Source organism: Heloderma suspectum, chromosome 2 (genome assembly GCF_057233095.1).
Source record: "Heloderma suspectum isolate Gila_16-S chromosome 2, 16-S_ref, whole genome shotgun sequence".
In the NCBI taxonomy this organism is placed as follows: Eukaryota; Metazoa; Chordata; class Lepidosauria; order Squamata; family Helodermatidae; genus Heloderma; species Heloderma suspectum.
In genome coordinates this window covers 321386907-321414322 of record NC_139459.1, presented here as the reverse complement: position 1 = coordinate 321414322, position 27416 = coordinate 321386907, and the positions used below count along the sequence as shown (strand labels likewise).

Sequence of the window (27416 nt, the reverse complement as noted above, 5' to 3'; positions counted from 1 at the left end):
AAGATAATGGCAACCAGCTTGATTGATAACTGGCAAATAGAAGGAGAAAACGTGGAGGCAGTGACAGACTTTGTCTTTCTAGGTGCAAAGATTACTGTAGATGCTGACTGCAGCCAGGAAATCAGAAGATGTTTACTTCTTGGGAGGAGAGCAATGACAAATTTTGATAAAATAGTGAAGAGCAGAGACATCACACTGACAACAAAGGTCCGCATAGTTAAAGCAATGGTATTCCCCGGAGTAACCTATGGCTGTGAGAGCTGGACCATAAGGAAGGCTGAGCGAAGGAAGATAGATGCTTTTGAACTATGATGCTGGAGGAAAATTCTGAGAGTGCCTTGGACTTAGGGATGTACAAAACACTTACTTTGTTTCATGCTGGGCAATCTGCGGTGGGGGGGAGGCGCTCTGTCCCTCCCCCTGGAATCCTCCCCAATCAGCTCCGCTCTGCAGCGGCTCTGTGGAGCTTCCGGCTGGGGCCGGCCACAGCCAGAGTTCCGGCCGCGGCTGGGCTGTTGCAGCTGCAAATCGCAGCCATTGTAGTGGCCACCATTTGTGTCCTTGCAGCAGCCGTGATAGGCTACGTAAATACTTAAGTAGGCTATCATAGCAAAGAGCGAGGGCTCTTTGCCGTGATAGGCTACGTAAGTATCTATCATGGCTGCTGCAAGGACACAAATGGTGGCCGCTACAATGGCCGCCATTTGCGGCCACAGCAGCCCGGTAGCGGCCAACTGGGAGACCAGCTGGAGCGGCTGCAGCTGCCGCATCCACCACTGGAGCCACCGCCGCTGCCGCCGGAGCCACTGCCACCGCCACATCCGCTGCCAAGTAAGCTCCATCCTGGGGGGAATCCACAGGATGGTGGTGGGGGAGGCCGTTCCGCCACGGATTTCGGGGATTCTTTAGAATCCAGCCTCACTGGAGTCCATGGCGGAATTCTCTGACATCCCTACTTGGACTGCAAGAAGATCAAACCAGTCCATACTCCAGGAAATAAAGCCAGAATGCTCACTTGAGGGAATTATATTAAAGGCAAAACTGAAGTACTTTGGCCACATAATGAGAAGACAGGATACCCTGGAGAAGATGCTAATGCTAGGGAAAGTGGAAGGCAAAAGGAAGAGGGGCCGAACAAGGGCAAGGTGGATGGATGATATTCTGGAGGTGACAGACTTGACCCTTGCTGGGTCACCGCCACCGTCGCTGGGGGTGGCGACGGCCGACAGGAAGCTCTGGCGTGGGCTGGTCCATGAAGTCATTATGAGTTGGAAGCGACTGAACGAATAAACAACAACAAAAGCATAACCACTACTGGGAAAAAAAAAATCATATGGACAGTCCCAAGCATGAGTAAGAGGGCAATCCTATGGCCACTAGACAGTAGGGATGGTGGAGAATTCTGCCACGGATTTCAGTGAGGCCAAATGCACTGGCATTTGGCACCCGAAACCCGTGGCGGAATGGCCTCCCACCCCCGACCCCCTGCGGAATCCCCCCGGGACAAAGCTTACCTGGGGCGGATGTTCCGGCAGTGGTGGTTCCAGCGGTGGCGGCAGCTGGCCTCTTGGCCATTTGCGTCCGGCCAGGCTGCCGTGATAGGCTACGTAAGTATTTATGTAGCCTAACATGGCAAAGGCAGCCACGCAAATGGCGGCCACCACGCCATTTGCGTAGCTGCCTTTGCCGTGATAGGCTACGTAAATACTTACGTAGCCTATCACGGCAACAACAACAAAAAAACTGCGTACGCAAATGGAGGCGGCTATGGCGGCCGCCATTTGCGTTCCCTTTTTTTCGCTGTTTTAGCTTATTTATTAATAAATAAATAAAGACATAAATATTTATGTAAGCTATTACGGCGAAAAAAAGGGGAATGCAAATAGCGTAGTGGGAGCTATTTGCGTTCCCTTTTTTTCACTGTTTTAGCTTACGTAGATATTTACGTAGGCTAAAATGGCAAAAAAAAAAGAGGAACGCAAATAGCGCCCACTACGCTATTTGCGTTCCCCCTTTTTTCATAGTAATAGCTTATGTAAATATTTACATAGGCTAAAACAGCGAAAAAAAGGGAACGCAAATGGCGGCCAACGTAGCCGCCACCATTTGTGTATGCGGGTTTTTTTTTCTGGATGTCCGGCTGCGGGTGGCCCTGGCCAGCAGCTCCGCAGAATCTCTGCGGAGCGGAGCCGGCCGGATCAGGATTTCGGGGGGAGGTGCGGAGCGCCTTCCCCCCACCACGAATCACCCCGTTGAAAAGGTAAGTGACTTTCGTACATCCCTACTAGACAGTATCTAGAAGGCCACAGAATGTTTCAGTTTCTGGGAACCAAGCTCGCCTCCCCCTCCCCTGCCCCCTTGTAGCTGGTGTGGTTCTTGACGGTCTTCATGCTCTCAAATGGAGTGTGGAGAGGGCAAAAAGGGGGTGGTTCCGGGGAGGGGAGACCATGGAAGTCTCTTTACGAGGGTTCCTATGTGCCATGCAGCCTAACTTCCTGCTCCTATGCGCACCAGCTAGATGGTCGAAATCGTGCATCTAGCTGAAAATGCAGGGTGGCCAGAGCATGGAGGAGAGGATTCCCTCGGTGCTCTGCCCACCCTGCATTGGATAGGCATCAGCCTCTGGGTTTGGAGGCTGATGTCTATCTCCATAGGATTGTGCCCTAAACCTGTAGTCCTATACACACTTACTTGGCAGTAAATCTCATTGAACTCGTGTGGACTTATTTCTGAGTAGACATGCATAGGATTGCACTATTAGTTTATTTTTTCGATAAAAACATTGCTTATGTATCACTACACTACACCATCGGGTCAACAAAATTAAAGCGTCCTTTCTGATTAAATCCTGCCATTTCATTTTATTAAGTATTCGGCTTCACATCCACAGAAATCTGTGCATAAACTTCTATCAGTTTTATGGCATCAGGATTCCAACCTACTTGCTACTCATAATGTAACAATCCTCTTCTACCTTTTTCCAAACTTTGGCTCCTTTCAGAAGTGAACATGGAAATATTTATGGATATATAATCATTATGACCAGTAGCATAATCCCAAAGATTTGGACAAAGTAGTTTTTGCATTATCTGTCTGGAGATGTGGAAAGTCTTTTCAAACACTTTTCATGGTTGGAATCAAATCTCTTCAGATCCTTTTGACTGATTCTTTGATCACCATTTTTTTAAAAAAATGCCATGATACTGATGCATTTTATTTGTTTGATTTTCATCTGTTTTGTATTAACAACTGGAGAAAGCTGGAGCAAGACAAGGCGAATTTGCTGTATGATTTTGATCATGACTTGTGAGGGTTAGGAAGCAGATCCATCATACATGGGTGGTTAATTCAGCAGATCAGACAACATAAAGGCACATCTCTTGTTGTTGAAAGTGAGTTCAATTGCCATAGATTTCCAAGTGGATGAAGAAATGTAACTGTGTCCCTTTGCTGAAAGTAATATAGCGGCTCATTAGCAAAGATATCTGTGGGTGGCTTCAGTGAACTGTTCCCCCTTTCCTCTCTACCCCTTTTGTTATTCTTATTCATGGGGGCAGTAAGATTACCTCAGACACAGTCTGGAATATTCCCTGAGGGTTGCCTTGGGAAATGGGCACCTTTGTAAAAATAACAGGTGTATCTAGATAGTCTTGGTCATGATATCTTCAAAGGGTAACCTGCAAGGCAGAGAGGAAAAAATGACAAATCCTGGCTGCTGTAATTGTTTCCCTTCAATAAAAAAAGCATGGCTCGTCTATAGATTCTGTCTGGTATCTCTTTCCAAATTAGGGACTGGCCCTCTGTGCCTTATTATCTGATGTAGATAAAGCAGCCGTATCTTCAACTTCAAAGGACTGAGGGGGGAAAAGCTTTGGCACTGTCCATTTCAATTAATCACAAGAAACAAGCACTTAAGTGACTGGAAACATTTATGCTTATATATGAGAAGACTTCTTACAACTAAGCAATTTCCCCCCAAAATGCCAAGCCAGCATAAGTGCTTAGCAGAAATACTCCTTATCTTTTTATACACTTCTATTCTAACTTATCATCAGTAGCAAATAAATTGCTCATTTTAGAAGATTTATATTTAAATACCCCTCCTTGTCCCAGTATTATCCTTCATTTGCCTTTGAAAAAATATATAGAAAATGGCAGAACACAAAACTAGATTTTTTTTCCCCAGGAGAATCCATGTGCAGAGAATATAACTATGTATTGGCATAATACCTACACCCATGTTAAACTCTGGGGCAGACCAATTTGTGTCTGTGATCTGTTACCCTGTATCTAGTTGGTTTGCATTTACCTACGGCAACCAGGACAAATAATACGTCTATCATATTTCTTTCTATTATTTATAATATTTCTTTCTCTTTCACCCATGTTTACTCAACGTGTAAAAGGGTCACACCTACTGGCCCTGCCTGGGTGTTATTGTGGCTGCTGGCTCTGCCCCCAGCACCCACACTTTCAGCATTCATGTGAAAGAGATCTACACACACATATGGGGCCCTTTCACACTGATGCTGAACTGGCAGAGGTTGAGAGAAGGGGAGCATCAGTATACATGTGCAGATGATTTTTGCATATCACAATGTGTGTTTTATATGTGCTTGAGGCTCTAAGGACCAGGCTACATGTAACATGGAAAGATCTATCATTGGAGGTAGTTGTCGTCCTCTTCTTCCTCTTCTTCCTCTTCCTCCTCCTCCTCCTCCTTCTTCTTCTACTTCTACTTCTTCGTAACTTAAAAACAGTCACATGGGGCTCTAAACTGTGTGGTGAGAGCCAGTGTGGTGTAGTGGCGAGAGTGTTGGACTGGGAGCCAGGAGATTTGGGTTCTAGTCCCCACTCAGCCATGGAAGCTCACTGGGTGACTCTGGGCCAGTCACAGACTCTCAGCCCAACCTGCCTCACAGGGTTGTTGTTGTGAGGCTAAAATGCAGAGGAGGAGGATTATGTATGCCACCTTGGGTTCCTCGAAGAGGAAAAAAGGTGGGATATAAATGTAATAAACAAACAAACAAGCAAACTGGATTGGATAAGTAGTTCTGGGGGATGGAGTATTTAACCCTTTTCCCATGCTATTTTCCAAGTCTAACAGTGCAATCTTATGTTTACTCAGAAATCAGCCCCATTGAATACAGTGGGACTTACTCCCAGGTAACTGAGTATGGCTAATAGGAGGGTGGCTTAGAATGGAAAACCAGGGTTGACGATACTCCCTTCCCCAGCACTACTGCTCCAGTCCAATTCAGATACCTGCTCCTTTACCTACTAAAGTAAAACTTAATGTAAAAATGTTAAAAGTAAAAATTAATTTACTTTTTAAGTAAAAATTAAAGCATGGGGAGATCCAATCAGAAGTCTTCCACATCAGTAGGAGAAGCCCATTGTCTCCAAACTCTTGTTGGCTATATTTCTAGGGCTTTACACATTATGAGCTTCTCCACATCAGGCTTTACGTCCTGCAACTTTACTGGGGCTTCTGCTTCCAGATTGTTTGTGCGATTAACATCGGCTCCTTTATGCGCACTTCCACTCTCTTTTTCTTCCAGAGGTTGACTTGATCTTCAGGTTCTATATGTTACAGGAACTCTGGGGGAAAGCGACCATGTTGTACTTGAGTTCTTGGTTCTAAGGGAAGCAAAAGCAGAGTGTAGTCAAACGCGTACCCTGGATTTTAGGAAAGCTGATTTTAATAAACTCAGAACAATGATCAGAAAGGTCCCATGGCAAGTGACTCTAACGAGAAAAGGAGTCCAAGATGGGTGGAAGCTTTTAAAAAAGGAAATTCTCAAGGCACAATTACAAACAATTCCAACAAGAAGAAAAGGTGGAAGACAACAGAAGAAGCCAATGTGGCTTCACAAAAAGCTTAGAGATGACCTGAAAACAAAAATGCACACATATAGGATGTGGAAATAAGGCCAAGCAACAAAGGAAGAGTGCAGGCAGGTAGCACATAATTGCAGGGATGGCGTCAGGGAGGCTAAAGCTGAGAATGAGCTGAGGTTAGTGAGGGATGCTAAAAGCAACAAAAAGGCTTTCTTCAGCTACGTGCATAGTAAAAGGCAGAGGAAAGAAATGGTTGTTCAGATATTAAATAAGGATGGCAAAATGATAACAGATGGCAAAGAAAAGGCAGAGGTGCTCAATTCCTACTTTGGCTCAGTCTTCTCCCAAAAGAGGGTCTATGAGCCCCCTGGCAAAGGCGAAGTGCAGGCTGAAGGGGCAGGACTGCAGCTTGAGATCGATAGGCATATGGTCAAGGAACACCTAATTACTTTGAATGAGTTCATATCTCCAGGGCCAGATGAACTGCATCTTAGAGTAATAAAGGAACTGGCATAAGAACTCTCAGAACCACTGTCTATTCTCTTTGAGAAATCATGGAGGATGGGTGAAGTGCCAGATGACTGGAGGAGGGCTAATGTTGTCCCTATCTTCAAAAAGGGTAAAAAGGAGGAACCTGGGAATTACAGACCAGTCAATCTGACATCAATCCCTGGGAAAATTCTGGAGCAGATGATAAAGCAATCCATCAAGGTAAGCACCTTGAAAACAATGCAGTGATTACTTGAAGCCAACATGGATTTGTCAAGAACAAATCCTGCCAGAGGAAACTGATATCATTTTTTGATCAAGTAAACTCCCTTGTGGACTGTGGGAATGCTGTAGACATAATATACCTCGATGTCAGGAAAACGTTCGACAAAGTGCCCCATGATATCCTGATGAGCAAACTAGCTCAAAGTGAGCTAGATGAAACAACGATCTGGTGGATCAACAGTTGGGTACAGAATCGGACTCAAAGAGTGCTTATCAATGGGACCTTCTCAAACTGGGGCGAGGTAATGAGTGGGGTACCACAGGGCTCAGTCCTGGGACCAGTGCTCTTCAACATTTGTATTAATGACTTGGAGGAGGAGGTGCAGGGAATGCTGATCAAATTTGCAGATGACACAAAATTGGGTGGGATAATTAATACTTTGGAAGACAGAAACAATTCAAAGTGATCTTGATAGACTGGAGCGCTGGGCAGAAAACAACAGAATGACATTTAATAGTGATAAATGCCAAGTGCTGCACCTAGGAAAAAGAAACCAAAGGCACAGTTACAAGATGGGGGATAATGGTTCAACAACACTACAAGCGAGAAAGATATTGGAATTGTTGTCAATCACAAGGTGAATATGAGCCACCAATGTGATGTGGCTGCAAAAAAGGCAAATGCCATTTTGGGCTGTATTAATAGAAGCATAGCTTCCAAATCCTGGGAAGTACTAGTTCTCCTCTACTCAGTACTGGTTAGGCCTCATCTGGAGTACTGTGTCCAGTTCTGGGTCATCCAGCACTTTAAGAAGGATGCAGACAAACTGGAGAGGGTTCAGAGAAGGGCAACAAAGATGATCAGGGGACTGGAAACAAAGCCCTGTGAAGAGAGACTGAAAGAACTGGGCATGTTTAGCACTGAGAAGAGAAGACTGAAGGGAGATATGATAGTGCTCTTCAAGTACTTGAAAGGTTGTCACAGAGAGGAAGCCCAGGATCTCTTCTCAATCATCCCAGAGTGCAGGACACAGAATAATGGGCTCAAGTTACATGAAGCCAGATTCTGGCTGAACATCAGGAAAAACTTCCTGATTGTTAGAGCAATACGACAATAGAACCAGTTATCTAGGGAGATGGTGGTCTCTCCCACACTGGAGGCCTTCAAGACGAGGCTGGACAGCCATCTGCCAGGGATGCTCTGACTTGGATTCCTGGAGCAGGGGGTTGGACTTGATGACCTTGTAGGCCCCTTCCAACCCTACTATTCTATGATTCTGTGATTCTATGATTCATTATGCAGCCACTAGATGGTACTGCTGTTATAGCGCAACTCCCTCTTTACATGGACAAATTCAATTGTGTGTGTGTGTGTGTGTGTGTGGTTCAGCTCATTATCTCAGTTTCAAATAAAGCTGCAAAAATAGTCAGAAAGCATGGGAGAGGTGCTGGAGCTTGACAACATCATACAAAGGACCCACAAACGTCCGTGAGTAACCAATGTCAATTGCAGGATAAAAGCCCTGGAGAAGCTCTACATCAGTCAAATGCTAGCTGCTGAAAAATGCTTAGTTCTATGTGGGAAACTTCTAACTATGTGGAATCTCTTCATGTCTCACCACTCCATACATTCCTGCAGTGGCTAGCAGTGGTATGGAGACCTTTTGTGAGTACTTTTGGGCGGGCAGTGTCTCTATGCCAGCACTGGCCACCTCATGAATGTATAGCTCTAGCATGAAATGATGCCACATAATTCAGGGGATTCCCTATCTCTAGACATCTTCTGTTCAGCACGTGGCTGGTTTGCAATGGAAACAGGTCCCAAGAAAGACAGGCAGACAGACAGACAGACATGTTTGTTTATTATTATTTATCACATCTATATCCATCCTTTCCTCCAATTTGGTCAAGATGACTTACGTTGTGGTTTCCCCCCGTGCATCAACCCTGTGGATAGGCTAAGAATGGAAGTGACTGGCCCAGGGTCACCCAAGGGGATTCATGGCCACAAGCAGATTCACACACTGACATGCTTCTTCACATGCTAAAACTGATAGGCTTCATTTATGCTTCCGTAGACTAGTATTAGATCTGGAAAGCAAAAGGGGCTAACTAGCCTTACGCAGCCCTGGCTGGCTTCACAGTTTGCTAAAGGTTCCCACATTTCTATGCTGAGCCGAAAAGAAATGCTGTTTTACCCATTTGGAGGGTGATATACATAAGATACTTATTCCATACGTAAGGCATTTATTTAAGACAAGCTTTTTATGACTAAAGTCTTGGAACTGAATTAGGACAGAAGGGAAATGGCCATTGGCAGGTGGTACAGGGATCTTATGCACATGGCTAGAAGATTAGTTCATAACTGACCTGGCTGCATTAAGCATTAGAGGGAGAATACCATCATTTCACTACTGAACAATGAGGCCTTTTCCAGATTGTCAGAGGAAATATATTTTGGAACAGGGGTGTTCTGAGGAAATTGTTTCAAGATAACTATTATTTTTGAGGGAAAAACAAAATCTTTTGCTATGCATGTGCAGACAGGGCCTGAAAAGTATAGAGTGGCAACTCTAATGTGGATTTAGACAAAAACAATTACTTTAACAAAATAATTTGCATCATTAAATTCTGTTATGGGGCAGCTATATAAATACAGTAAGTATATAAATCATGTATCCAATAGAAAAATATTGCTTAATCTCACAGATGGTGCAAAAGATTTGAGATATAATCAATTATTCTTCAGACATCACTCTCTGAAAATGTATTCTTCAGATCTGGATATCACAATGTATGTGCTCAGCAGGGGAAAAAGGTGATCTGGGAAATCAGAAACGGTTCTGTTTGTCATGGGCAAGTCAGTGGGCTCCTTCACATGGAGCTTTTATCCTGCTATTGAGATGGCTCAATCACAGAAGTTTGCAGGCTCTTTAGATGATGCTGTGCGCCTCCAAGGCGTCTCCTGCACTAATTGTGCTTTGTTCCGTTTTTAAATAGATCGCAGATAATTAGCTATCAAATTACCCCATGAAATTGTGTTCCTCTTGAGTTTCCTCCGTGAAAAGAGGAAAAGCAGCAAGGACAGGAGTGAGATCAATGAAAGATATGGAAGACTCGGATATGGGGAGAAGGAGGGGGAAAGGGGAGGGGTTAAGGAAGCGGGTGAAAAAAGGGAGCCGTCGTGATCCTGCATTTAAAATGGAAGCAGAAAGTGCCATTTTAAATGCAGGATTTTAGGCTGGTGTAGAGATGCCCACTGTCTCATAAGGATTGAACTTAAAGCAGCACTTATCTTCTGCAGGGGTGAGTGCTTGAATTACAGAAGAAAAGGTGTGTGAGGATCTTTAATGAAATCTGATCACCCCCCCAACTCCCCAATTTTAGCCAAGTGCTGCTGCTTCCCCTGTAGTTTTCTAAAACCAGCCCAGATTCCTTCTGCCCCCCCCCCCCTACTTTGAGCATTACCTAGAGACCTGTGGATTCTGATCGTTTCCAGAGGTCTCTAGGGGATTTTCCTGGTCCCAGCTCCTGTCGATGTCTTAGCCAACTTCCAGAATGAAGAAATAAGTCAGACTGCAGACACAATTGCTTCTAAGTGTTCTCTCTCAAATAGTAGAGCTCACACAGCTCCTTGGTTTTCCAAGGTACTGGGGTCAATGAAATGGACTGAGTGCTGGCTAGAAGACACAAAGGTGAGAGGTGAAGATGAAGAACCTTACTTCTCTGCTACTACCACTGCAGCTGCAAGGTATCTTCCAGTAGAGCTGTTTTGAATAGGGATGTATGAACTATGTACCTTCTGTGCCGCTTGACTTCTGCACTTTGTGGCCAGTACTGTTCCACCGTTCACAAGCCCCCGGAATTCTCCTCTTTTTTTTCCGCTCCAAAAATTACGAAGTTAAATCCGTACTGACAACTGTAATTCCAGTGCCCAGCCATCTCCGTGAGTCTGCATAACTTCTATAAGAATTGCTATTTTTCGTAAATATTTATGTTTTCTTTTTAAATTGAAATCCTCCCTCTCCGTTTACTTTCAGCCAGAACACTTCCTCTTCCTAGGGGCTTCCCAAAAGAAGGCAGTCTTCGGTGTGCCTGAGCGATAAACTCTTTGTTTAAAGCAACACTGTTTTAAAGAAAGAAAAAACCTTGTAAAATGACCATGCTGGTCCTGGAGTGGCATGGTCATTTTAAAAGGTTTTTTCTTTCTTTAAAACAGCATTGCTTTAAACAAAGAGTGCATTGCTCAGGCACACCCAGCACAGCCTTCTTTTGGGAAGCCCCTAGAAGGAGGAAGTGTTTTGGCTGAAAGTAAATGGAGACGGAGGATTTCAATTTAAAAAGAATGCCCACAAACAAGGCGGTGAGCACAATTCATTTTTTTTAAAAAAACTTATGTATTTATTATCAGAATATACTACACTGCGTTTCTATTTACGAAAATTCCGTGAGTCTTTGCGGATGACGGAAAAAAAGCCACATGACTGCTGGCTCCGCAGGACCTCGTGGTGCCGTTCCGCAGAGGATTCCATGGCACGGACTGAAGGGAATCCGATCCCATTTCAGTCCGTGGCGGAATTCTCTGACATCCCTAGTTTTGAATGGTGAGCTGCCTATTCCATTCTGGGTAGCACTTGAGAGCTGAGCAGGATGAGGGGAGCCAGAAGCTGGGAACCAGGCTCTGTACCAGGGCATCAAAGCCAAGAAACAAAGGCCAGAGTCAGAGTGGAAGAACACACCTGAACACACTGAAAATTGTTGTTATTAAAGTCTGGGCCCAGATAGGAAGCATTTTATAGCCCATTCTGTCTGGCAGGGCCAAATTAACAGCCTGGGCAGAGCCAGTCCAAAACCTGAAAATCCTTCTCTGCTAAGGAAGATGTTTGAACCTGCAGTAACGGTGGCTCATCAGGTACACAGGGCAGGCCATACACAGGGTTTTAGCTTCTGAACACAGCAGGAAAGTTGGATAACTTGTTTCCCTCTTCAGTGAAAAGCAGATTTTGAACCACATAAATCCCAGCCCTAAGTCACAAACAGATGTTTCAAATTCTTTCCCTCTGACCATGGATGTGTTTGTACTTAATTCCTGGTGTTAGAATAGTGGAAGGTGAGTATGCTCCCTTTGTTTAGAAATGAGTCTGACACTGGATTGCTGGAAATTTGCACATTTTAAAAAGGGGAAGAGACATGATTTGGCCTAGGTTTATTCTCCTGCAAATCTTCACAATGTGAGATTTTCTGGAAGCCCTGTATAACCTGTCTTGAATATTGGAAAATACCCTAACAGATCATCCACTGGCTCTAGTAAATTCACTTAAAGGGTTATATTAAGCACAGTGTTGATTTCAACATGTGGAAATGATGTGTGACTCGGCACCATTTGCCGTTCTCATTAGCTGCCACTGCTTTTCCTTCCCATCCTTTTCCATCCAAGTTAAAACAGAGACAAGGGAGTTAACTGCCACAATCTGCCACAGCATCAGAAGATCAGATATATGATGGCCTTATTCCAGTAGAGCATGTATTAGTCTGAAAGTCCTGGAGAACATGAGCTCTGCCATAGACCATAATGGCTACTGAGAAGCTCCTTCAACAAATCCTGTGCCAGCTAATGAGTCTGAAAGTCTACAAAGGAAGCATCAGAAGGAGTCCTGTGGTATAGCAGGACACAACTCATTTGATGTAATATTATCTTTAACAAACGTTGGGTAGTTAAATTTAGATCCAGTGGAGAAACTGATGTGCTGACATTCGCTTTTTTCAGCCATCGTCTCATTTACTTTGCAAGCCTGGCAGGACTCCTTGCCAGTGAGGTGTGGCCAGAAACTCTGAAAAGCTTACAGCAATATTTTTAGATTTTGCATCAGATATACAGCAGCGCTAGATTAGTTAGGTCATTGAGAGCCAAAGACAAAGGAATAGATTTGGTGTATGAATTTGATTAACAATTAGTCCCTTCGAAAACTAAAGAAAACCGTTTGGTTAATTCATCCTGATAAATCTGCAAAAAAAACGAGGCAAAGCACTACTTGATTAATAGTGACTCAGATGACAATTAGGAGCATGAATATTGGTGGTTAGGCCTCAAACATTCTTCCCCATTGAGTATTAAGTAAAGCTGCTGAGCTTGCTGTAAGTAGGTCAACTCAGCATATGTTTTCTGATTGGGAACCAACATCTCAAATCGCTGTAAGATTGCAGGTCTTCGATATTTAAGTATGAAACTCACCGCCATGGTGATAGTTCAGAAGAGTCTGCACAACATAATCCGTAAGAGGCTTTTGGTGGGTTTGGGGGCAAAATGAAGGATTGGTCATTGTGAGTTGCTTCCCTTTATGTAGGCCAAACTAGATGTAATGGCAGAGAGGCATGGAAAACTCCATGGGGGTGTCTTTCCGTTGTGCAAATAGCAGTCATGTGTCTGTGTTTCAATTCAGATTAGGACCATAGTGCAGGGGGAGGGAGTTTAATTCCTTCCCCTGAGCCATTTGTTTGATGAAATGCTCCCCCCAGCTGCAGTTGGCCCCATGAGGGGAAATATATGCACAGGTATGTTTTCTTTAACCAGACAGCAGCTTTGGGTGATGGTGGTGGGTTCATCAGGAAAACGACTCAGGCGGGAAGAATTAAGAATCCTCCCTCTCATGACGGATTGGCCTCCCCTCTGCCCCGCCCCGTAGCTACTATTTGCAAATGTTTAATGAGACTGGAAAATTCTTCATACATTTCTGTCATCATGTTTTGTTTGGCCCTGAAACTTCTGTGGTACATACCTGGATCTGTTTTACTTTTAGATGATATTAATGCCTTAAACTAGGGCCAATTAATGCAGTAAAAAGCAGTGTTTTTTTAAACTAGGTAAATGCTAGCCCTAATTCACAAATAGAGATTCTGGAATTTCACAGTTTGGTTTTAATCTCCCTCTTCCTTTCTTTTTATACACAAACACAGAACAGTCTTACCATATGTATCTTCATAAGTATGTAGCATATATACTCAGCAGATTTGTTGGAGGGGAACCCATCCTGCCTTTTCCACCCACAACCCTGGGAAGCCCCACTTGCCCATGGAGGTGGTCCTGTACCTGTACCTCCCCGGTTAAGTGAGCATTTTCTCTCTGTGACTGTGGGTATGACTGTACTTGATGCCTGGTTTTGGAATATTGGAATTCCTGAGGAAGCATGATTTTCATATGCGAAAGAGCTATCAAAGATCAAACATTACAGTCAAATGTCACAGTCACTGAGGGCAGTATCCAATGGTGACATTCTGCAAACTCAAATAGCACTAGCGGAACTCTGCTGAATCTTTCCGTTGCACAAGTGGTTTCCCATTATTCTTGCTCAAGCAGTTGTGCAAGCAGTTGTGCAACTGGGGCAAAGCAGTTGAGCAATGGGGTGCACAACAAGTTGCACAATGAATTGCACAAGCATAATGCAAACCCGCTTGCACAACCACACTTGTGCAACCGTAAAGTTATGATTGTGCTAGTCCAGAAGCTAATTTCCGCTAGCGCAACGTCACTTGTACTAATGGAATGACACAGTTGGATACTTCCCTGAGTAATAAACATTTTGGTTTCATTCATCTAACTCAGCCTTCCCCAACCTGGTGATCTTCAAATGTGTTGGACTGCAACTCTCATGATCCCAACCCAGCACAGCCAATGACCCCGTCCAACATATCTGGGTTGAGGGAGGCAGATCTAGCTTATGCATTCGTATAATCACTTTATCACGTTAGTTATACTAAAAACCAATATAGGTAATAGCCACCATTAGATTGTTGAGAAGGCAAGTGCAACTCAGATTTCTCACTGCCTAATCCTGCCTTCTGACCTGGAAGCCCTTAACTCTAATCTTAGATATGGGGGGGGGGGGGGCTGATTGGGTTTACTCAGGGATGTGGGAAATGCATATGTATTCTATTATTTGTTCATATTTCTGGAACTGAGCCCTATTTTTAATCCATCCATCCATCCATTTAGATCCCTGCTTTCTGCCAGAAATGGTGCTCATGGCAGCTAACAATAATAAAATACAGATAAAAACAAAATCTTGATTAAAACATAAAAACAAAGCAATAAAAAACACAGCAATAAAAAGAAATAACAAGCACACAGCCAGTTTAAATCGCGTTCAGTAACAAACCAGCTTACATGCCAAAAGCCTTCCTGAATAGAAATGTATTTGCCACCTGTCGAAAGAACAAAGAGGGAGCTAACCTAGCCACCCTTGGCAGGGAGTTCTAGAGCCTGGGATCAGCCACTCAGAAGGCCCTGTCTTGCATCCCCACCAAATATGCCTCTGATGGTGGCGGGACTAAGAGAAAGACCTCGCCAGAAGATCTTTAAACCTCATATGGAAGAATACTTAGCTTTGCATGCCATTCATTATTTCATTTATATCCAGCCTTCCTGCCAAGGAGCACAAGACAATGTACATCATTCTCCACCGTCCCCTGATTTCTGTCCTTAGAGCAACAGAGGAAGGTTAGGCTGAAAGGTAGTGGCTGGTCCAAGGTAGTGGCTGGTCGAAGGTAGGGGTGTATTGGGGACCGCGGTGGCTTAGTGGTTAAGATGCTGAACTGCAGACCTGAGTGTCGGCAGGACAGCAGTTCGAGACCCGAGTTCCGCATGACTGAGTGAGCTCCCATCTACAGTTCCAGCTCCTGCCAACCTAGCAGTTCAAAAGCAAGAAATTGCAAGTAGATAAATAGGTACCGCTTCGGCGGGAAAGGTAACAGCGTTCCGTGCACCTCACGCCGTTCAGTCATGCCGGCCACATGACCATGGAAGTGTCTTCGGACAATGCTGGCTCTTCGGCTTAGAAATGGAGATGAGCACCACCCCCTAGAGTCAGACACGACTGGCTGGGGCCACCTTTACCTTTTTAGGGGTGTATTAGAAGTTTGCATCAGTTTGCTTTTGACCAGACTTTACCCAGTTCACACCTCCTGGAACTGAATGCGAACCTGACCACAATCTGCGGTCAAAGTCCGCAGTAACCCCCACCAACCCCCCAGGCTTTCTCTGTCCTTAAAATACCTCCCAACTGAATCCCCAGCAAGTCACTTACTGCTTTGTTTTAGCCTTCTTCTCCCCTCTCCATTGGAAACTTGCTGGCTACCACTGAGGTTGTGTAGTGGCTGCACATGCTCAAACCATTCCTCCAGACAGTGGTATTATTATCACTTGGTAGGGAAGGCAGGGTGTCTGAGAGCACCACTCTCCCTGCCTCCCAAATTTGGGCATACTTGGGTCTCCTGTGCCTGTACAGGTGGAAGATTTACACTGAGAACGTGGGCATCCACTAAGGCGCACAGAGCCAACAGGCTTTGTTACATTTAAAAACAAAGACAAAAAAACCTCTGCCAGCAGTCCGTTCCAGAAAGCAGTCACCGTTTTATCCATTCAGCAGTAAAAAAAGTAAGTGTGTGTATCAATCCTTTTCTCTCTTTCTCCCTCCTGCAATTTCATTTCCCCTAGTTTCCCTTTTCTGTGCAATAGGGGATGCTGCGATAGCAGACTGAGTGTTTTTGTGCTGCTGTTTGGATTCTCCCCTCTGCACTCTTGCATGCTGATGGGAGATGGGAGCTGTTCCCTGCTGGGGAGAGGGGGCAGCGGGATGAAGCTGCAGAATGAGTTTCTCCTGCTTACTGGTGAGTTTACATGCTGCTCATGCTTACTTCTGTGTTGGCTCGCAGAGGCTTGGTATTTGGGATGGTATTTGAAAGTGCTGCTGAGCGATTCAGTCCTGTGTACTTCTGATCTGACATGCCCAGACTTGTACTGCTTACTTGTGAGTAGGCCTACAAGTGGGAAGAACATTTTGGCCCTGCCCACTCTGCCTTTGGCACCACCCACAGATGGAATATGATCCCTGAGAGCTTTTCCAGAATGGATTTCTGTCCTTGGATTGAAAAAGGTTCCCCACCCCTATTGTAAGGGTGGTGGTGGTGGTGGTGGTGGTGATGGAAGGAGAACCCGGTGGTTTTCTGCTTCAAACACCCTTTTCTCCCTTTTTGTGTGTGCTCAAAACACCCCTTTCAAGGTTGAGATTTGCTGATTAGCTTCATATCAAAGACCTGGCAAGCTATGCTTCTGAAAGTCCTGAAGCCAAGCTCCTAGTTCAAGGAGTGGGATGTCTAACTGGAGGTTCCGGATGGCTGTAAAGGGTGGTGGAGGCCACGCAGCCTTTCTCTTAGCACAGAACAAGGTGTGACAGCACCCAACTCTTCCACACCTAGGTAGAACGCTGATTCATCACAGATGCTAGGTAGAAGAACGCTGATTCATCACAGATGCTATGTAATTGCAATGCATTGCTTAAGTGTCCTTTGGGTCTTTGCAAGTGAGAAGGATGGGGGAGAAAACTAAATTTAGTTAGCTCCGCCTACTGCGACTCCTTGGCTTTGCATACCTGTAGCTGCCCTGCCCTGCCCTCCACCCCACCAACACCACTGGGCACCAGCCACCCCTGGCATTTCTGACACGAGATACCAGGACCAGATCCAAAGTCTCAGTGTGGTGCAGTGATTAGAGTGATGGACGATAACTGGGTAGACACAGGTTTAAACCCCTGTTTAGCAATAAAGCTCACTGGGCAGTGCAGTGAGACCTGCCTTAGTCTCTCACAACCTAACCTACCTCATAATGTTGTTCTCAGGATAGAACGGGGGAAGGACCGCTATTCTGCCCTGAGTTTCTTGGAGGGAGAGTGAGAATAAAATTCAATTATTTGAAGAAAGGCAATAGTAAATACAAGGCAAGGTGACTTTCATTTAACATTGGGATGCCAAACAAAACTTTAACCGTTATTATAAGCCAAACTTTCATAGCACAGAAATTAACATTAAAAATGCTTTCTCGAAATTAAAATAATGCTGGACACTTATTCTGCCAGAAAAGGACGGGTAATCATTTAGGAGACAATGCAGTTTTCCTCCACAACTCCTCCTCCCACACTGCATATGAGATGTTTAAAATTAGACTTTATTTAGAAGTATACATTGGTTACCCACAAACACCGTTCGTGGAGAAAAATCAGATCTAACAAAAGGTTTCACTTAACTAATTGCATTTACTGAAATATTCAGGGTGCTACATCTTTTATCTTCACAAAACTTCCTTAAATACAGTGTTCTTGGTGAAAGCTCCAGGGTGGCCACTGTAATGTCCTTGTTCTGGTCTATGGACGACTTGAATCTTGAGGTTTGCCAATGAGTGCACCTGACTCATGACAATGTGGATCCCTTCATGATTTGTTAATAGGCCGTATGTTACTGGCATATCATTGTACTTTGGTCCGCACCTGTGTTTAAACAGGTGTACAGAGACGTTTTTGTGTTCATATTTCATTTTGCACCAATTTGCAATTGGCAGTATTGCAACTGAAACTCTCCCCACGACCTGAGTTCGATCCCAGCAGAAGCTGGGTCCCAGGTAGCCGGCTCAGGTCGACTCAGCCTTCCATCCTTCCGAGGTCGGTGAAATGAGGACCCAGCTTGCTGGGGGAAAGGTAGTCACGACTGGGGAAGGCAATGGCAAACCACCCCGCTACAGTCTGCCATGAAAACGCTAGCGAAAGTGGCGTCCCTCTAGGAGTCAGCAATGACTCGGTGCTTGCACAAGAGGAACCTTTCCTTTCCTTAATTAAAGTTGACATTTTTGATATTACAAATAAAACTTTATAGTGCCGTGTTTTAGATGATAGACTATTTTTTAAGCTTTATGGACATAAATAAACTCCCGACTTTGAACTATAGTGAAATCCGTTGTTGTTTGTGGAATCCGCGTGACAAGAGCTTTCCAAAGAAGTGTGTTTCATGAGAATCAGTCAACAGGAAGGCAGTCAAAAAGGGATGACCAACTAACTCCCAGCTTTAAATTATATATATAAGAGGTTTTGATACATCGCTCAAAGCCTTGTTTGTCCCTTTGTGTATGTGTGGCTGCAGACCTGCCCTTGTACAAGAGCTGAGAATGCATACTTTTAGCACAACACATGGACAGGAATGTGTCCATAATTAAGAGATCCATGTACCTAGGAAAGGTGCTTTGGCAGGTCTTTGGGTTTCTCCTCCTCAAGTGAAATGCCAGGAAAATATTCACCAGTTTTTAGACTGAGAAATGCTTCTAATTTGCAGTGGTACAGCTTGAGTCAAAATGTATCAGGTTAGCAAATTACGGTGATTTGATTGAAAAACTGTGCATAGCTTGGCCACTGGAGGGCAGCAACAGACAATACAACAAGGCCAGTACCCCCCCCCCCTTAAAATCCTCCTTCCATATTACTATAAAACGATCTGCTCATGCCGAGCTACTGCAAATATCTCCTCCCTGTGCAGATTAAACTGAATCTGCCTAGCCTTGCATAATTTGGAAATTCAAAAGACCAATTTCTGAGTGTAATTGAAAAGCACATTTCAGGATTATTCGCTGAATCAATAGTTCCAGCTAGAGTTCATATTAATCTATATACTGTTCAACAAGATAACAAGGGAGAGTAATATTTACTCAATATTCCAACAGTCCTATTTAAAAAAAAAGTTAGTAGTGTAGTGTGCATGTGCACACACACATGCACCTGACTATTAGAGTTATATGACTGGCATGTGCACATGAAAATTTTTGCTATGGATGGGTGGACTGCTGAGCATTTACTCTGAGAGAAATGTTTAGTGCTAATGAGTAAGTCATTTATTAGTGAGCTATTCAGGTATCATGGCTGCACAGGTAGCAGGTAGCACTAGCAGTAGACTAGTGTACCACACTGCTTAGAAAGGAGTGCACAAGCTTTTTGGCCCTGAGAGCCACACATTTGGGCACACACACATATTCATATGCGCACACGTGCACATACACCAGCATTCGGATAAAGATTGCTCTTTCCTTTCTTCTAGCAGAGCAAGAACACAGCAATTTGTATGAGGATCTCTGAGGAAGGGAGTCTACAGGTCATGGGGAAATCAGCAACAGGGTGTGTGTGTTCAGGGTGTCCATGGGGGCCTTAGTAAATGCCCCCTGGGGGGGCGTGTTGCATGTGTCTCCTGGGTAGCAGGTTTTGCATTCTTGGCTTAGAATGTTGGGATTAGTCATGTAACAGCCAAGTTCCAGTTCCTGCTCTGTCACAAAGCTCACTGGGCAACTCACTATTTTTCTACCTAACCCACCTCGAAGGGTTGATATGGGGATAAATGAGATAAGAATGGGAACTCCCTTAGTACAATCTGAGTCTTAGGGGATCTCCACATGGAGCTTTTATCCTGACCTGAGAACGAGATCGGTTACTCATGGAAGTTTATGGGTCCTTTACATGGTGTCATCACCCTCCAGGGCCTCTCCCATGCTTTGTGACCATTTCTGTGGCTTTATTTGCAACAGTGATAATGAGCTGTCAAAAAACTGCAGTTTGAATCAATTTGAATCTAAGTGTGTAATGATGGAGTTGCGCTGTAACAGCAGCACCATCTAGTGACTCTATAATGAAACATATAGAACTGGCAGATAAAGGCAATCCCGGGGGGGGGGGGGAGAAGAAGTGTGTGTGAAGGACAGGTGATGGCAAAGCACCAGCAGACTGCGCACCTGACCTTTGCACATGGATTAGAAAGTCTGACAAGATCTCACATGTGCAACTGCCTTTCCAGGCTCTCAAACTTATCAAGAGACTCCTCAGCGCATGCAGTTTTACACGTGGAACTCTTTTCAGTCCTTACAATGAACACGATGACAATGGGGTAGGACCTGCTGCTGCCGCCTGCCAGACCGTATCGTCAGATCTCCAAGGCATGTTCATTAGTCATGTGAAGAAAACCTGAAAAAAGATTCTGTTTCTATGATAACTCTTAGAATAAGGTTACCTGTTAGTTGACCTTCGATTAGATGAGGAAGGCTTTCTTTGTCTTTATATCCAGGCTGGGGATAATGTTGTGTCCATGAGCCTGGGACCCTTGGAATTAAGAATCTGGATTCATACAAAATTTAGGAGACGGGTAGTTTATTTATTGTTCCTTCCTTGCAGATTGGCCCTTGCCTTGCCAGTGTACTGTAAATCCTGGGGTTCATAGCCCAGGGCATTCAGAAATCCTGGCCTGGCTCACGGAATGGGCCTACCACACAGATACTATGAGCCAGTCTCTTCAGCATCACTCAGCGGGTGTTCTGTCCCCCTTCTGGGCATCCTCACTGAGTTGTCCAACAGGTTTCACGCTTCGCTGAGTATTGTGGCATGGTTCTCAGCTCAAAGTGTCAAAACGCATTTGAGATTAGAAATGGGCCTTTTGAGATAACATACTATTAAAAGTGCATTTTTTGAAAGCACGTAAAAATTCACATTTAAATGCAGATATCTACATGCAATTTTTTGTGGAAATTAATTCCTCCACATGAATAGATGAATGCAGAAGGAATGGACTTGTGAGTAAGGACATGTGAAAGTGGCACCAGCTGAAAATAGATTCGACTCAATGGGACTTAATTCTGACTAGTTATGCCTAGCACTGCATGGCAGTTCTTCCATCCCTTGCCACTGAGCAGTGTGCACCTCACTTGTGCAGAGCAGTCTGATTAGGGATGGGAGGCTCATGGCATATGGCACGTTTCTATATCAAAGCCTCCATCTGCCCTGGAACTGGTAAATCACAGGACTGCGAACTTGATGTCACTGTGTGTCATAGCCTGTTTTGGTTACAATCTAAAACAGAGATGATTTAAATTAGCCGAATGCTGTACTGAACTGCAGCCTTTGCATACAGTCTTCCACATGTGTTTTAGATATGTTTTTGCCCCATTTCTCTATCTCTGTATGGTGCCTTACCTCACTGTGCTCTGCTGTTCTTGAGCAGTTTCCCAGCCTGGCTCCAATACCAGAAGTAACCGAGGCAGGGAGAAAAAGTCTTTAAACTGACAGAGCCCAGTGAAAGAAAGCAGGGAGGGGGGCAGATTTTGCTCTCCTCCTCTCCACACTCTTTTTTGTGTGAAGAGATGGCCTCTCCATCCTCACTTTATTTGTGAATGAGATAAACGCATATTTAACAAATACACAGTTCCCCCCACATCAAGTGCAAGGCACACATTATTCCAGAATATAGTGGTCCCACCCTCAAAGGCAGCCTGAACATAATATTAAATAAATGAGTGGTTCTGTCTATCTATCTATCTATCTATCTATCTATCTATCTATCTATCCCAAAAGGCAAGGCAAAACCAAACCATGATTCTTCCTTGTCTATCTTGAGCAGCTTATCCCGGCAGCTGCCAGATAAGTTGGTGCTCAGTTGAATTCCTCCTAGGTCTAAAGTCTGGGCCAGTGACATAACTGTCAATTTCTTTATGAAGGATGCCAGAGATAAAAATCTTAATTGGTGACATTTTACCATTTCCTGGGGGAAAAACAGTGGGGCAGATTGCTCAATCCCAAAACATACTTTCAATTACCAAAGGGACAATGACCTCTCTTCTCTGCAGCTGTTACAGAGACACAGCTTTGGTGGACAAATTAGCTTTGGGAGCTAATTTCTAGTAAGATTAGCTTCTATTTTAAGATATCACAGACGTTCAGAGTTATGACCTATTACAGGAGACACTGCTCCCACCGCAGTTCTGAAAGGTTCCCTCTCCCTCATAGGTACGCTTGAGGAATTTGGGGCTGTCCACACTTGGAGTAAAATTATCTGGTCTGCAGCTCCCAATTTAACATGCATTTGACTATGGTATGCTCCAGAATCTGTACTCTTGCCAAACGCTGTCATATACCAATAGGGGCACTCATTTCTCTACCCCCCATACAATGCCTCAGGTAGCCTTCCAGGGACACTGTACATTTTCTGTACAATGCCTGTGGAATGGATTCTCTGTCTCTCTCTCTGTCTCTGTCTGTCTGTCTGTCTGTCTCTGTCTCTCTCTCTCTCTAAATTTGTATACCACCCAATAGCTGAAGCTGTCTGGGCAGTTCACAAAAATTAATATCATGACATACTGCCTCTCTCAGGGGCATTTTCAGATTCATTTTCAACGTGAACGGCAGGAGCTATGCTTTGTAGCTAGTCCAAGTGGCTAGAAACTGTAAAAGAAAGGAGGGGTAAAAAAACGACAACCCAAAAGGCACCCCTCAGATCATCTTGTCAACTTGTGATTTTTTAAAAAGAGAATTTTGTGGGGATTTTAAAAAAAAATCTACACATGCACTTCAAAACGTTATGGAACAGACTTTGGTATGTACAGAATTAAGACTGATCTGTCCATCTCAAGTCTCTTCTTCCCTCCATTGCTCAGTCTACCAGCTCACATCGCCTTGTATTGTAGCACCCATTCAAGCTCCCATATGATTTCTTCTGGCTTTCAGCATAACTCTGTCTGCACTGGTTAGATGAAGGATTGTTTCCTTATGCCATCCCTTACACAGAGACTGGTTTTTCTCAACCCTGAATGTGCTTATCTATGATAAGGTATGTTTTTAGCTATATGCAGAGTACATCATGAGAAATGCCGGGTTGGATGAATCAGAGGTCGGAATTAAGATTGCTGGGAGAATTATCAACAACCTCCGATATGCAGACGATACCACCCTAATGGCAGAAAGCGAAGAGGATCTCAAGAGCCTCTTGTTGAGGGTGAAAGAGGAGAGTGCAAAAGCTGGTTTGAAACTCAACATTAAAAAAACTCAGATCATGTCATCTGGCCCCATCACTTCCTGGCATATAGAAGGGGAAGAAATGGAAGCAGTGACAGATTTTACTTTCTTGGGCTCTAAGATCACCGCAGACGGTGACTGTAGCCATGAAATTAAAAGACGCTTGCTCCTTGGGAGGAAAGCTATGGCCAACCTAGACAGCATAGTAAGAAGCAGAGACATCACCTTGCCGACAAAGGTCCGTCTAATCAAAGCTATGGTTTTCCCAGTAGTAATGTATGGCTGTGAGAGCTGGACTATAAGGAAGGCTGAGCGCCGAAGAATCGATGCTTTCGAACTGTGGTGCTGGAGAAGACTCTTAACGAGTGCCCTGGACTGCAAGGAGGTCAAATCAGTCCATCCTAAAGGAAATCAACCCTGAGTGCTCATTGGAAGGACAGATAATGAAGCTGAAGCTCCAATATTTTGGCCACCTAATGTGAAGAGAAAACTCCCTGGAAAAGACCCTGATGCTGGGAAAGACTGAAGGCAAAAGGAGAAGGGGACGGCAGAGGATGAGATGGCTAGATAGCATCACGGATGCAATGAATATGAACTTGAGCACGCTCCGGGAGAGAGCGCAGGACAGGAAGGCCTGGCGTGCTATGGTCCGTGGGGTCATGAAGAGTCGGACACGACTGAACGACTGAACAACAACAACAACAATGTTTTTAGCTCTGTCATGATTCAGTGCCCTAGGCGTGTGCGGTGGTACCTGGACCACTTCAACTGGCTCACATGATGGAATGCTACCCCCCCCACACACAAATAACCCACTCAACAAAGAAAACTAAATGTAAAATTGAAGGGTTCTAGACTAGCCTTCTCCATGGCATTCCAGTTTTTAAAGTGCAGGAGCTGGGGATTTGTGTTTTTCTTTTTTACTTGGAGGAATATTTAATCAGGTGAGACTCCAACTGCCGTTTGAAGTGGTACATTTCAGACATAGGTTTATCTCTCCAACTACTGCTTAATATCAGGCACCACTGCTTTCAATACCGATGTGTGCATGCACAAGTTTACAAGGATACAAGTCTGGCTACTCGAAGACACAGCTACCAGGGTAGGGAGTTTCCAAACCACCTGCCCTGGTAGGCTTTCTGTAAAATCTCTACTTCCAGTATGCTTACTGTGCTGCTTGTAAGACTCAGGTGAATCCAGATATTTAAAGTGACTCAACTTCTCTCTCTCTCTCTCTCTCTCTCTCTCTCTCTGCCCTCTATAAGGTTTCAGGCAACTTTTGTCACCAGTATATAATGGGTTCTGTTCTGTGAAACGGGATCACACACACTGGCCCTGCCTCCAGTTTTTGCACATCGAGCAGGTCGGAAAGGGTTTCTGTGCGTCTGCAGCTATACATACATAGCCTCTTCCACACGACTGGAAACGCTGCACGATCAGGGATGCCAGACGCATGGAAGGGTCTGCACGTGTGCTTCCGATAAATGCACCTGCAGATCATCTTCTGAATGTGCATGTAACTGACTCCTTTGTCACAACCGCTTCACTGGCTGGTCTGTATCTGGGCACAATTCAAAGGCTGCTCCCAGGCACTGGAACTGAAGGAGGCTCAGTTGACCCCCTTTCCGTTGTCCTTCTGCTGGCAGGCAAAGATGTTGGTTGGTCACTGTGTGAGCAGAAGACTGGACTAGATGGATCCTTAGTCTGATCCACCATGGCTCTTCTTATGATGTTTTTATTCAGGCAGGCCTTTGGCACGCAAGCCTGTCTGCTGCTGAAGGGGGTCTCATTGGGTTGGATGGATGCTGTTTATTTCCTTTGTTGTTGTGCTTTTAATTGTGTTTTTAACTTATTTGTTTTATGTTATTTTTTATTAAGTCCAATTAAAATCTTTAATATTATCGAGCACCATTTTTTGGTGGAAAGGTGGGATATAACTCTAATAAATAATTTTTTAAAATGCATTTCAGAAACTTAACTTGGGTAAATGGAACTCTTTCATGAAGTGCACAAGACAATGCAGGAATGGTCAGGAAGGTAGCTACTCCAAAGGTACTTGTAAGCATTTCTAAAAATACTTCCCTCCGACAAGTCACTCCTTCACGTGCAAATAATTTTTTTATTGAGAAGATACTAAATCTTCCACCAGTTATGAATTGGATTTTGGAAGGGTTGAAAATTCCATTTATCACTGGCCTAGTTCATGGACCCCTTTTTTGCTATGCTGAAGGAGAAAGCAAAGGTAGCCAAGGAGGCATTTTAAAAGAATGTCTTGGGAAACCTTATTAATGAATGCAGCTTTGCGTTTTCATTCCCCTGTTTTCTTTTCTGCATAATGCTCCCTAGTTTGGAGAAAAGCAAATGTGTATGGGAGATACTTCTTAAAAAAAAATTTTTTTTTTAAGCTTCCTTTTCTTCAGTTTCCCACAGTCCATGACAGTGGTACTTTTTCTCTTATACTGAAAAAACAGACATATAATGTAGAAAAATTAATCACATGATTATCTGATTGTCTGCATGGCAGGGAACAATGTAGAGAAAAACAATGGGAAAACAAATGTACAAGGCAGTCCATTATTTCAAATTGAGATTATTAAAATGGTTGCTTCAATACTTATTTGGTTTCCAGAAATGCTTTTGCAGTTTCAGCTGCCACGTCTCCAAACTGAGTCTCCATATGATTACTGAGTAACCTGGAACATGCATATATGCATAATAAGCATGTATGTCAAATTCTCACAATGCTTCCCACCTCTTTGAGGAGCAAGGATTGCCTGAATTGGGCACATGAGTACACAGATATACAAGTGCGTGTGCAGAGGTATCCACATGATACAAGTGATTCCATTGCCCAGTCTTGTGGTCAGCAAGTATAGGAATAAATCTCATTAGGATTTATCCAACATTAGTCCTACTTAGAGTAGACCCATTGAAATGAATGGGACTTAAGTTTGACTAACATTGGATACAACCCATTGAAATCTATGTCCAAGAAAATTTCCCCAAATCTCTTTCTACAGATACTCATTCCCACCCACAGAATCACATAAACCAGTATTAGCTGTCTTCCCCTTGTTTTTAGTATGATACAAATCTATAACAGCCGTTTGAGCTTTATGGGTTTCTTTGTTTGTTTTCAAAGAATAAAAATGTTTTCATAAGTTACACATCCCTTGTCATGTTGTTAAAACTCTTGTCAAAAACATGTTAAGCACAATGACAGATCTTCCAATGTGCGGTTCCGCAAAGTGAGATTTCTTTTGTTCACCCACTTTAAGTTGATTGGAATTTAATCTGTTGCCCTATGTATCTTACTAACCTGTTCTCAGGGTTTCTTGTTTTGTTCCCTCCCTGTGTTTGAAAGTCTGTTTTGTCTTATTGAAATGGAAACTGTGGCTTGAAATGATAGAAGTGCATCATCCAGAATATGAATGCATCTATCTCTATACACGCACATACACACAGGCACATTCATTTTCTCCCCAACATTTCCCCCAATATCAAACAAAGGCTTCCTTGCTGCAGATGCATGGATGGCAGGGGGAGGAGCAAGCAGGCAGGCATGATTGACATTGGGAGCAGGGCCTTGCTGCCATGGCCCCGCTCCCTGCTCATGTGTTGATTCAACATGTGAGGGTTTGTTCTGAAGGCATCTTTTGTCTCATGAAATCATGATATTGGGATTCCAGCACACAGTTCAGTCCTGGGCAGACCAATCCTGTGGTCTCTAGGTGGACATCCCAGGGGCTGTAGGATACTATGGATTCCACCTCTCCCTCCAAGAGGCCAGAGACACACCTACAGCCTCGGGAAGGGGAAATCCAGGCGGGGGTGTCCCCTCCGCAGCAGCTGCTGAAAGCTCTCAAGCGGCTCCTCTTCTGCAACAATAACTTTGGAAAAGGGTCGGGACAGGGGAAAAGGGGGCGGGATGGTGGGCAGTGAGAGCAGTGGGAAGGAGAGACATGGATCTGCTGGAGCCAAGAGCCTCTCCACTCCCATACCTGCCCACTGAGAGGTAAGCCAGCTACATGGGCTCAGGGCCCCATCTAGCTGAAGGTAACAAATTCAGAGGAATGGGAGGCCATAAAAGCCTCCCTCCCTCCCTGGCTCGTGCTGGCAGGGCGCTGGATAGATGGAATGCTCTGAAGGCAGAGCCCTCTATCTCTCAAGAGGGCTAAGTGACATCCCATTGATTTCAATGGGACTTCTGCGTATGGACGTGGC

The 27416-nt window shown here is 44.3% G+C and overlaps 2 long non-coding RNA genes across 2 annotated transcripts in view; one reads left to right on the top strand and one right to left on the bottom strand.

Annotated features, from left to right (window-relative positions):
• Positions 1–2746: 2746 nt before the first annotated feature.
• LOC146355003 (uncharacterized) lies at positions 2747–10637 on the bottom strand. The gene is made up of 3 exons (XR_014787439.1): positions 10355–10637; positions 5329–5640; positions 2747–3677 (listed from the first exon to the last, which is right to left on the bottom strand). It is a non-coding gene; the product is annotated as an uncharacterized LOC146355003 (long non-coding RNA).
• A 193-nt stretch (positions 10638–10830) lies between these two features.
• LOC146355002 (uncharacterized) overlaps positions 10831–27416 on the top strand; it is a 32464-nt gene continuing 15878 nt past the window's right edge. Inside the window, exons 1-2 of the long non-coding RNA XR_014787438.1 lie at positions 10831–10918; positions 16046–16218. This is a non-coding gene — a long non-coding RNA (uncharacterized LOC146355002). The remainder of the gene's footprint in view (positions 10919–16045; positions 16219–27416) is intronic.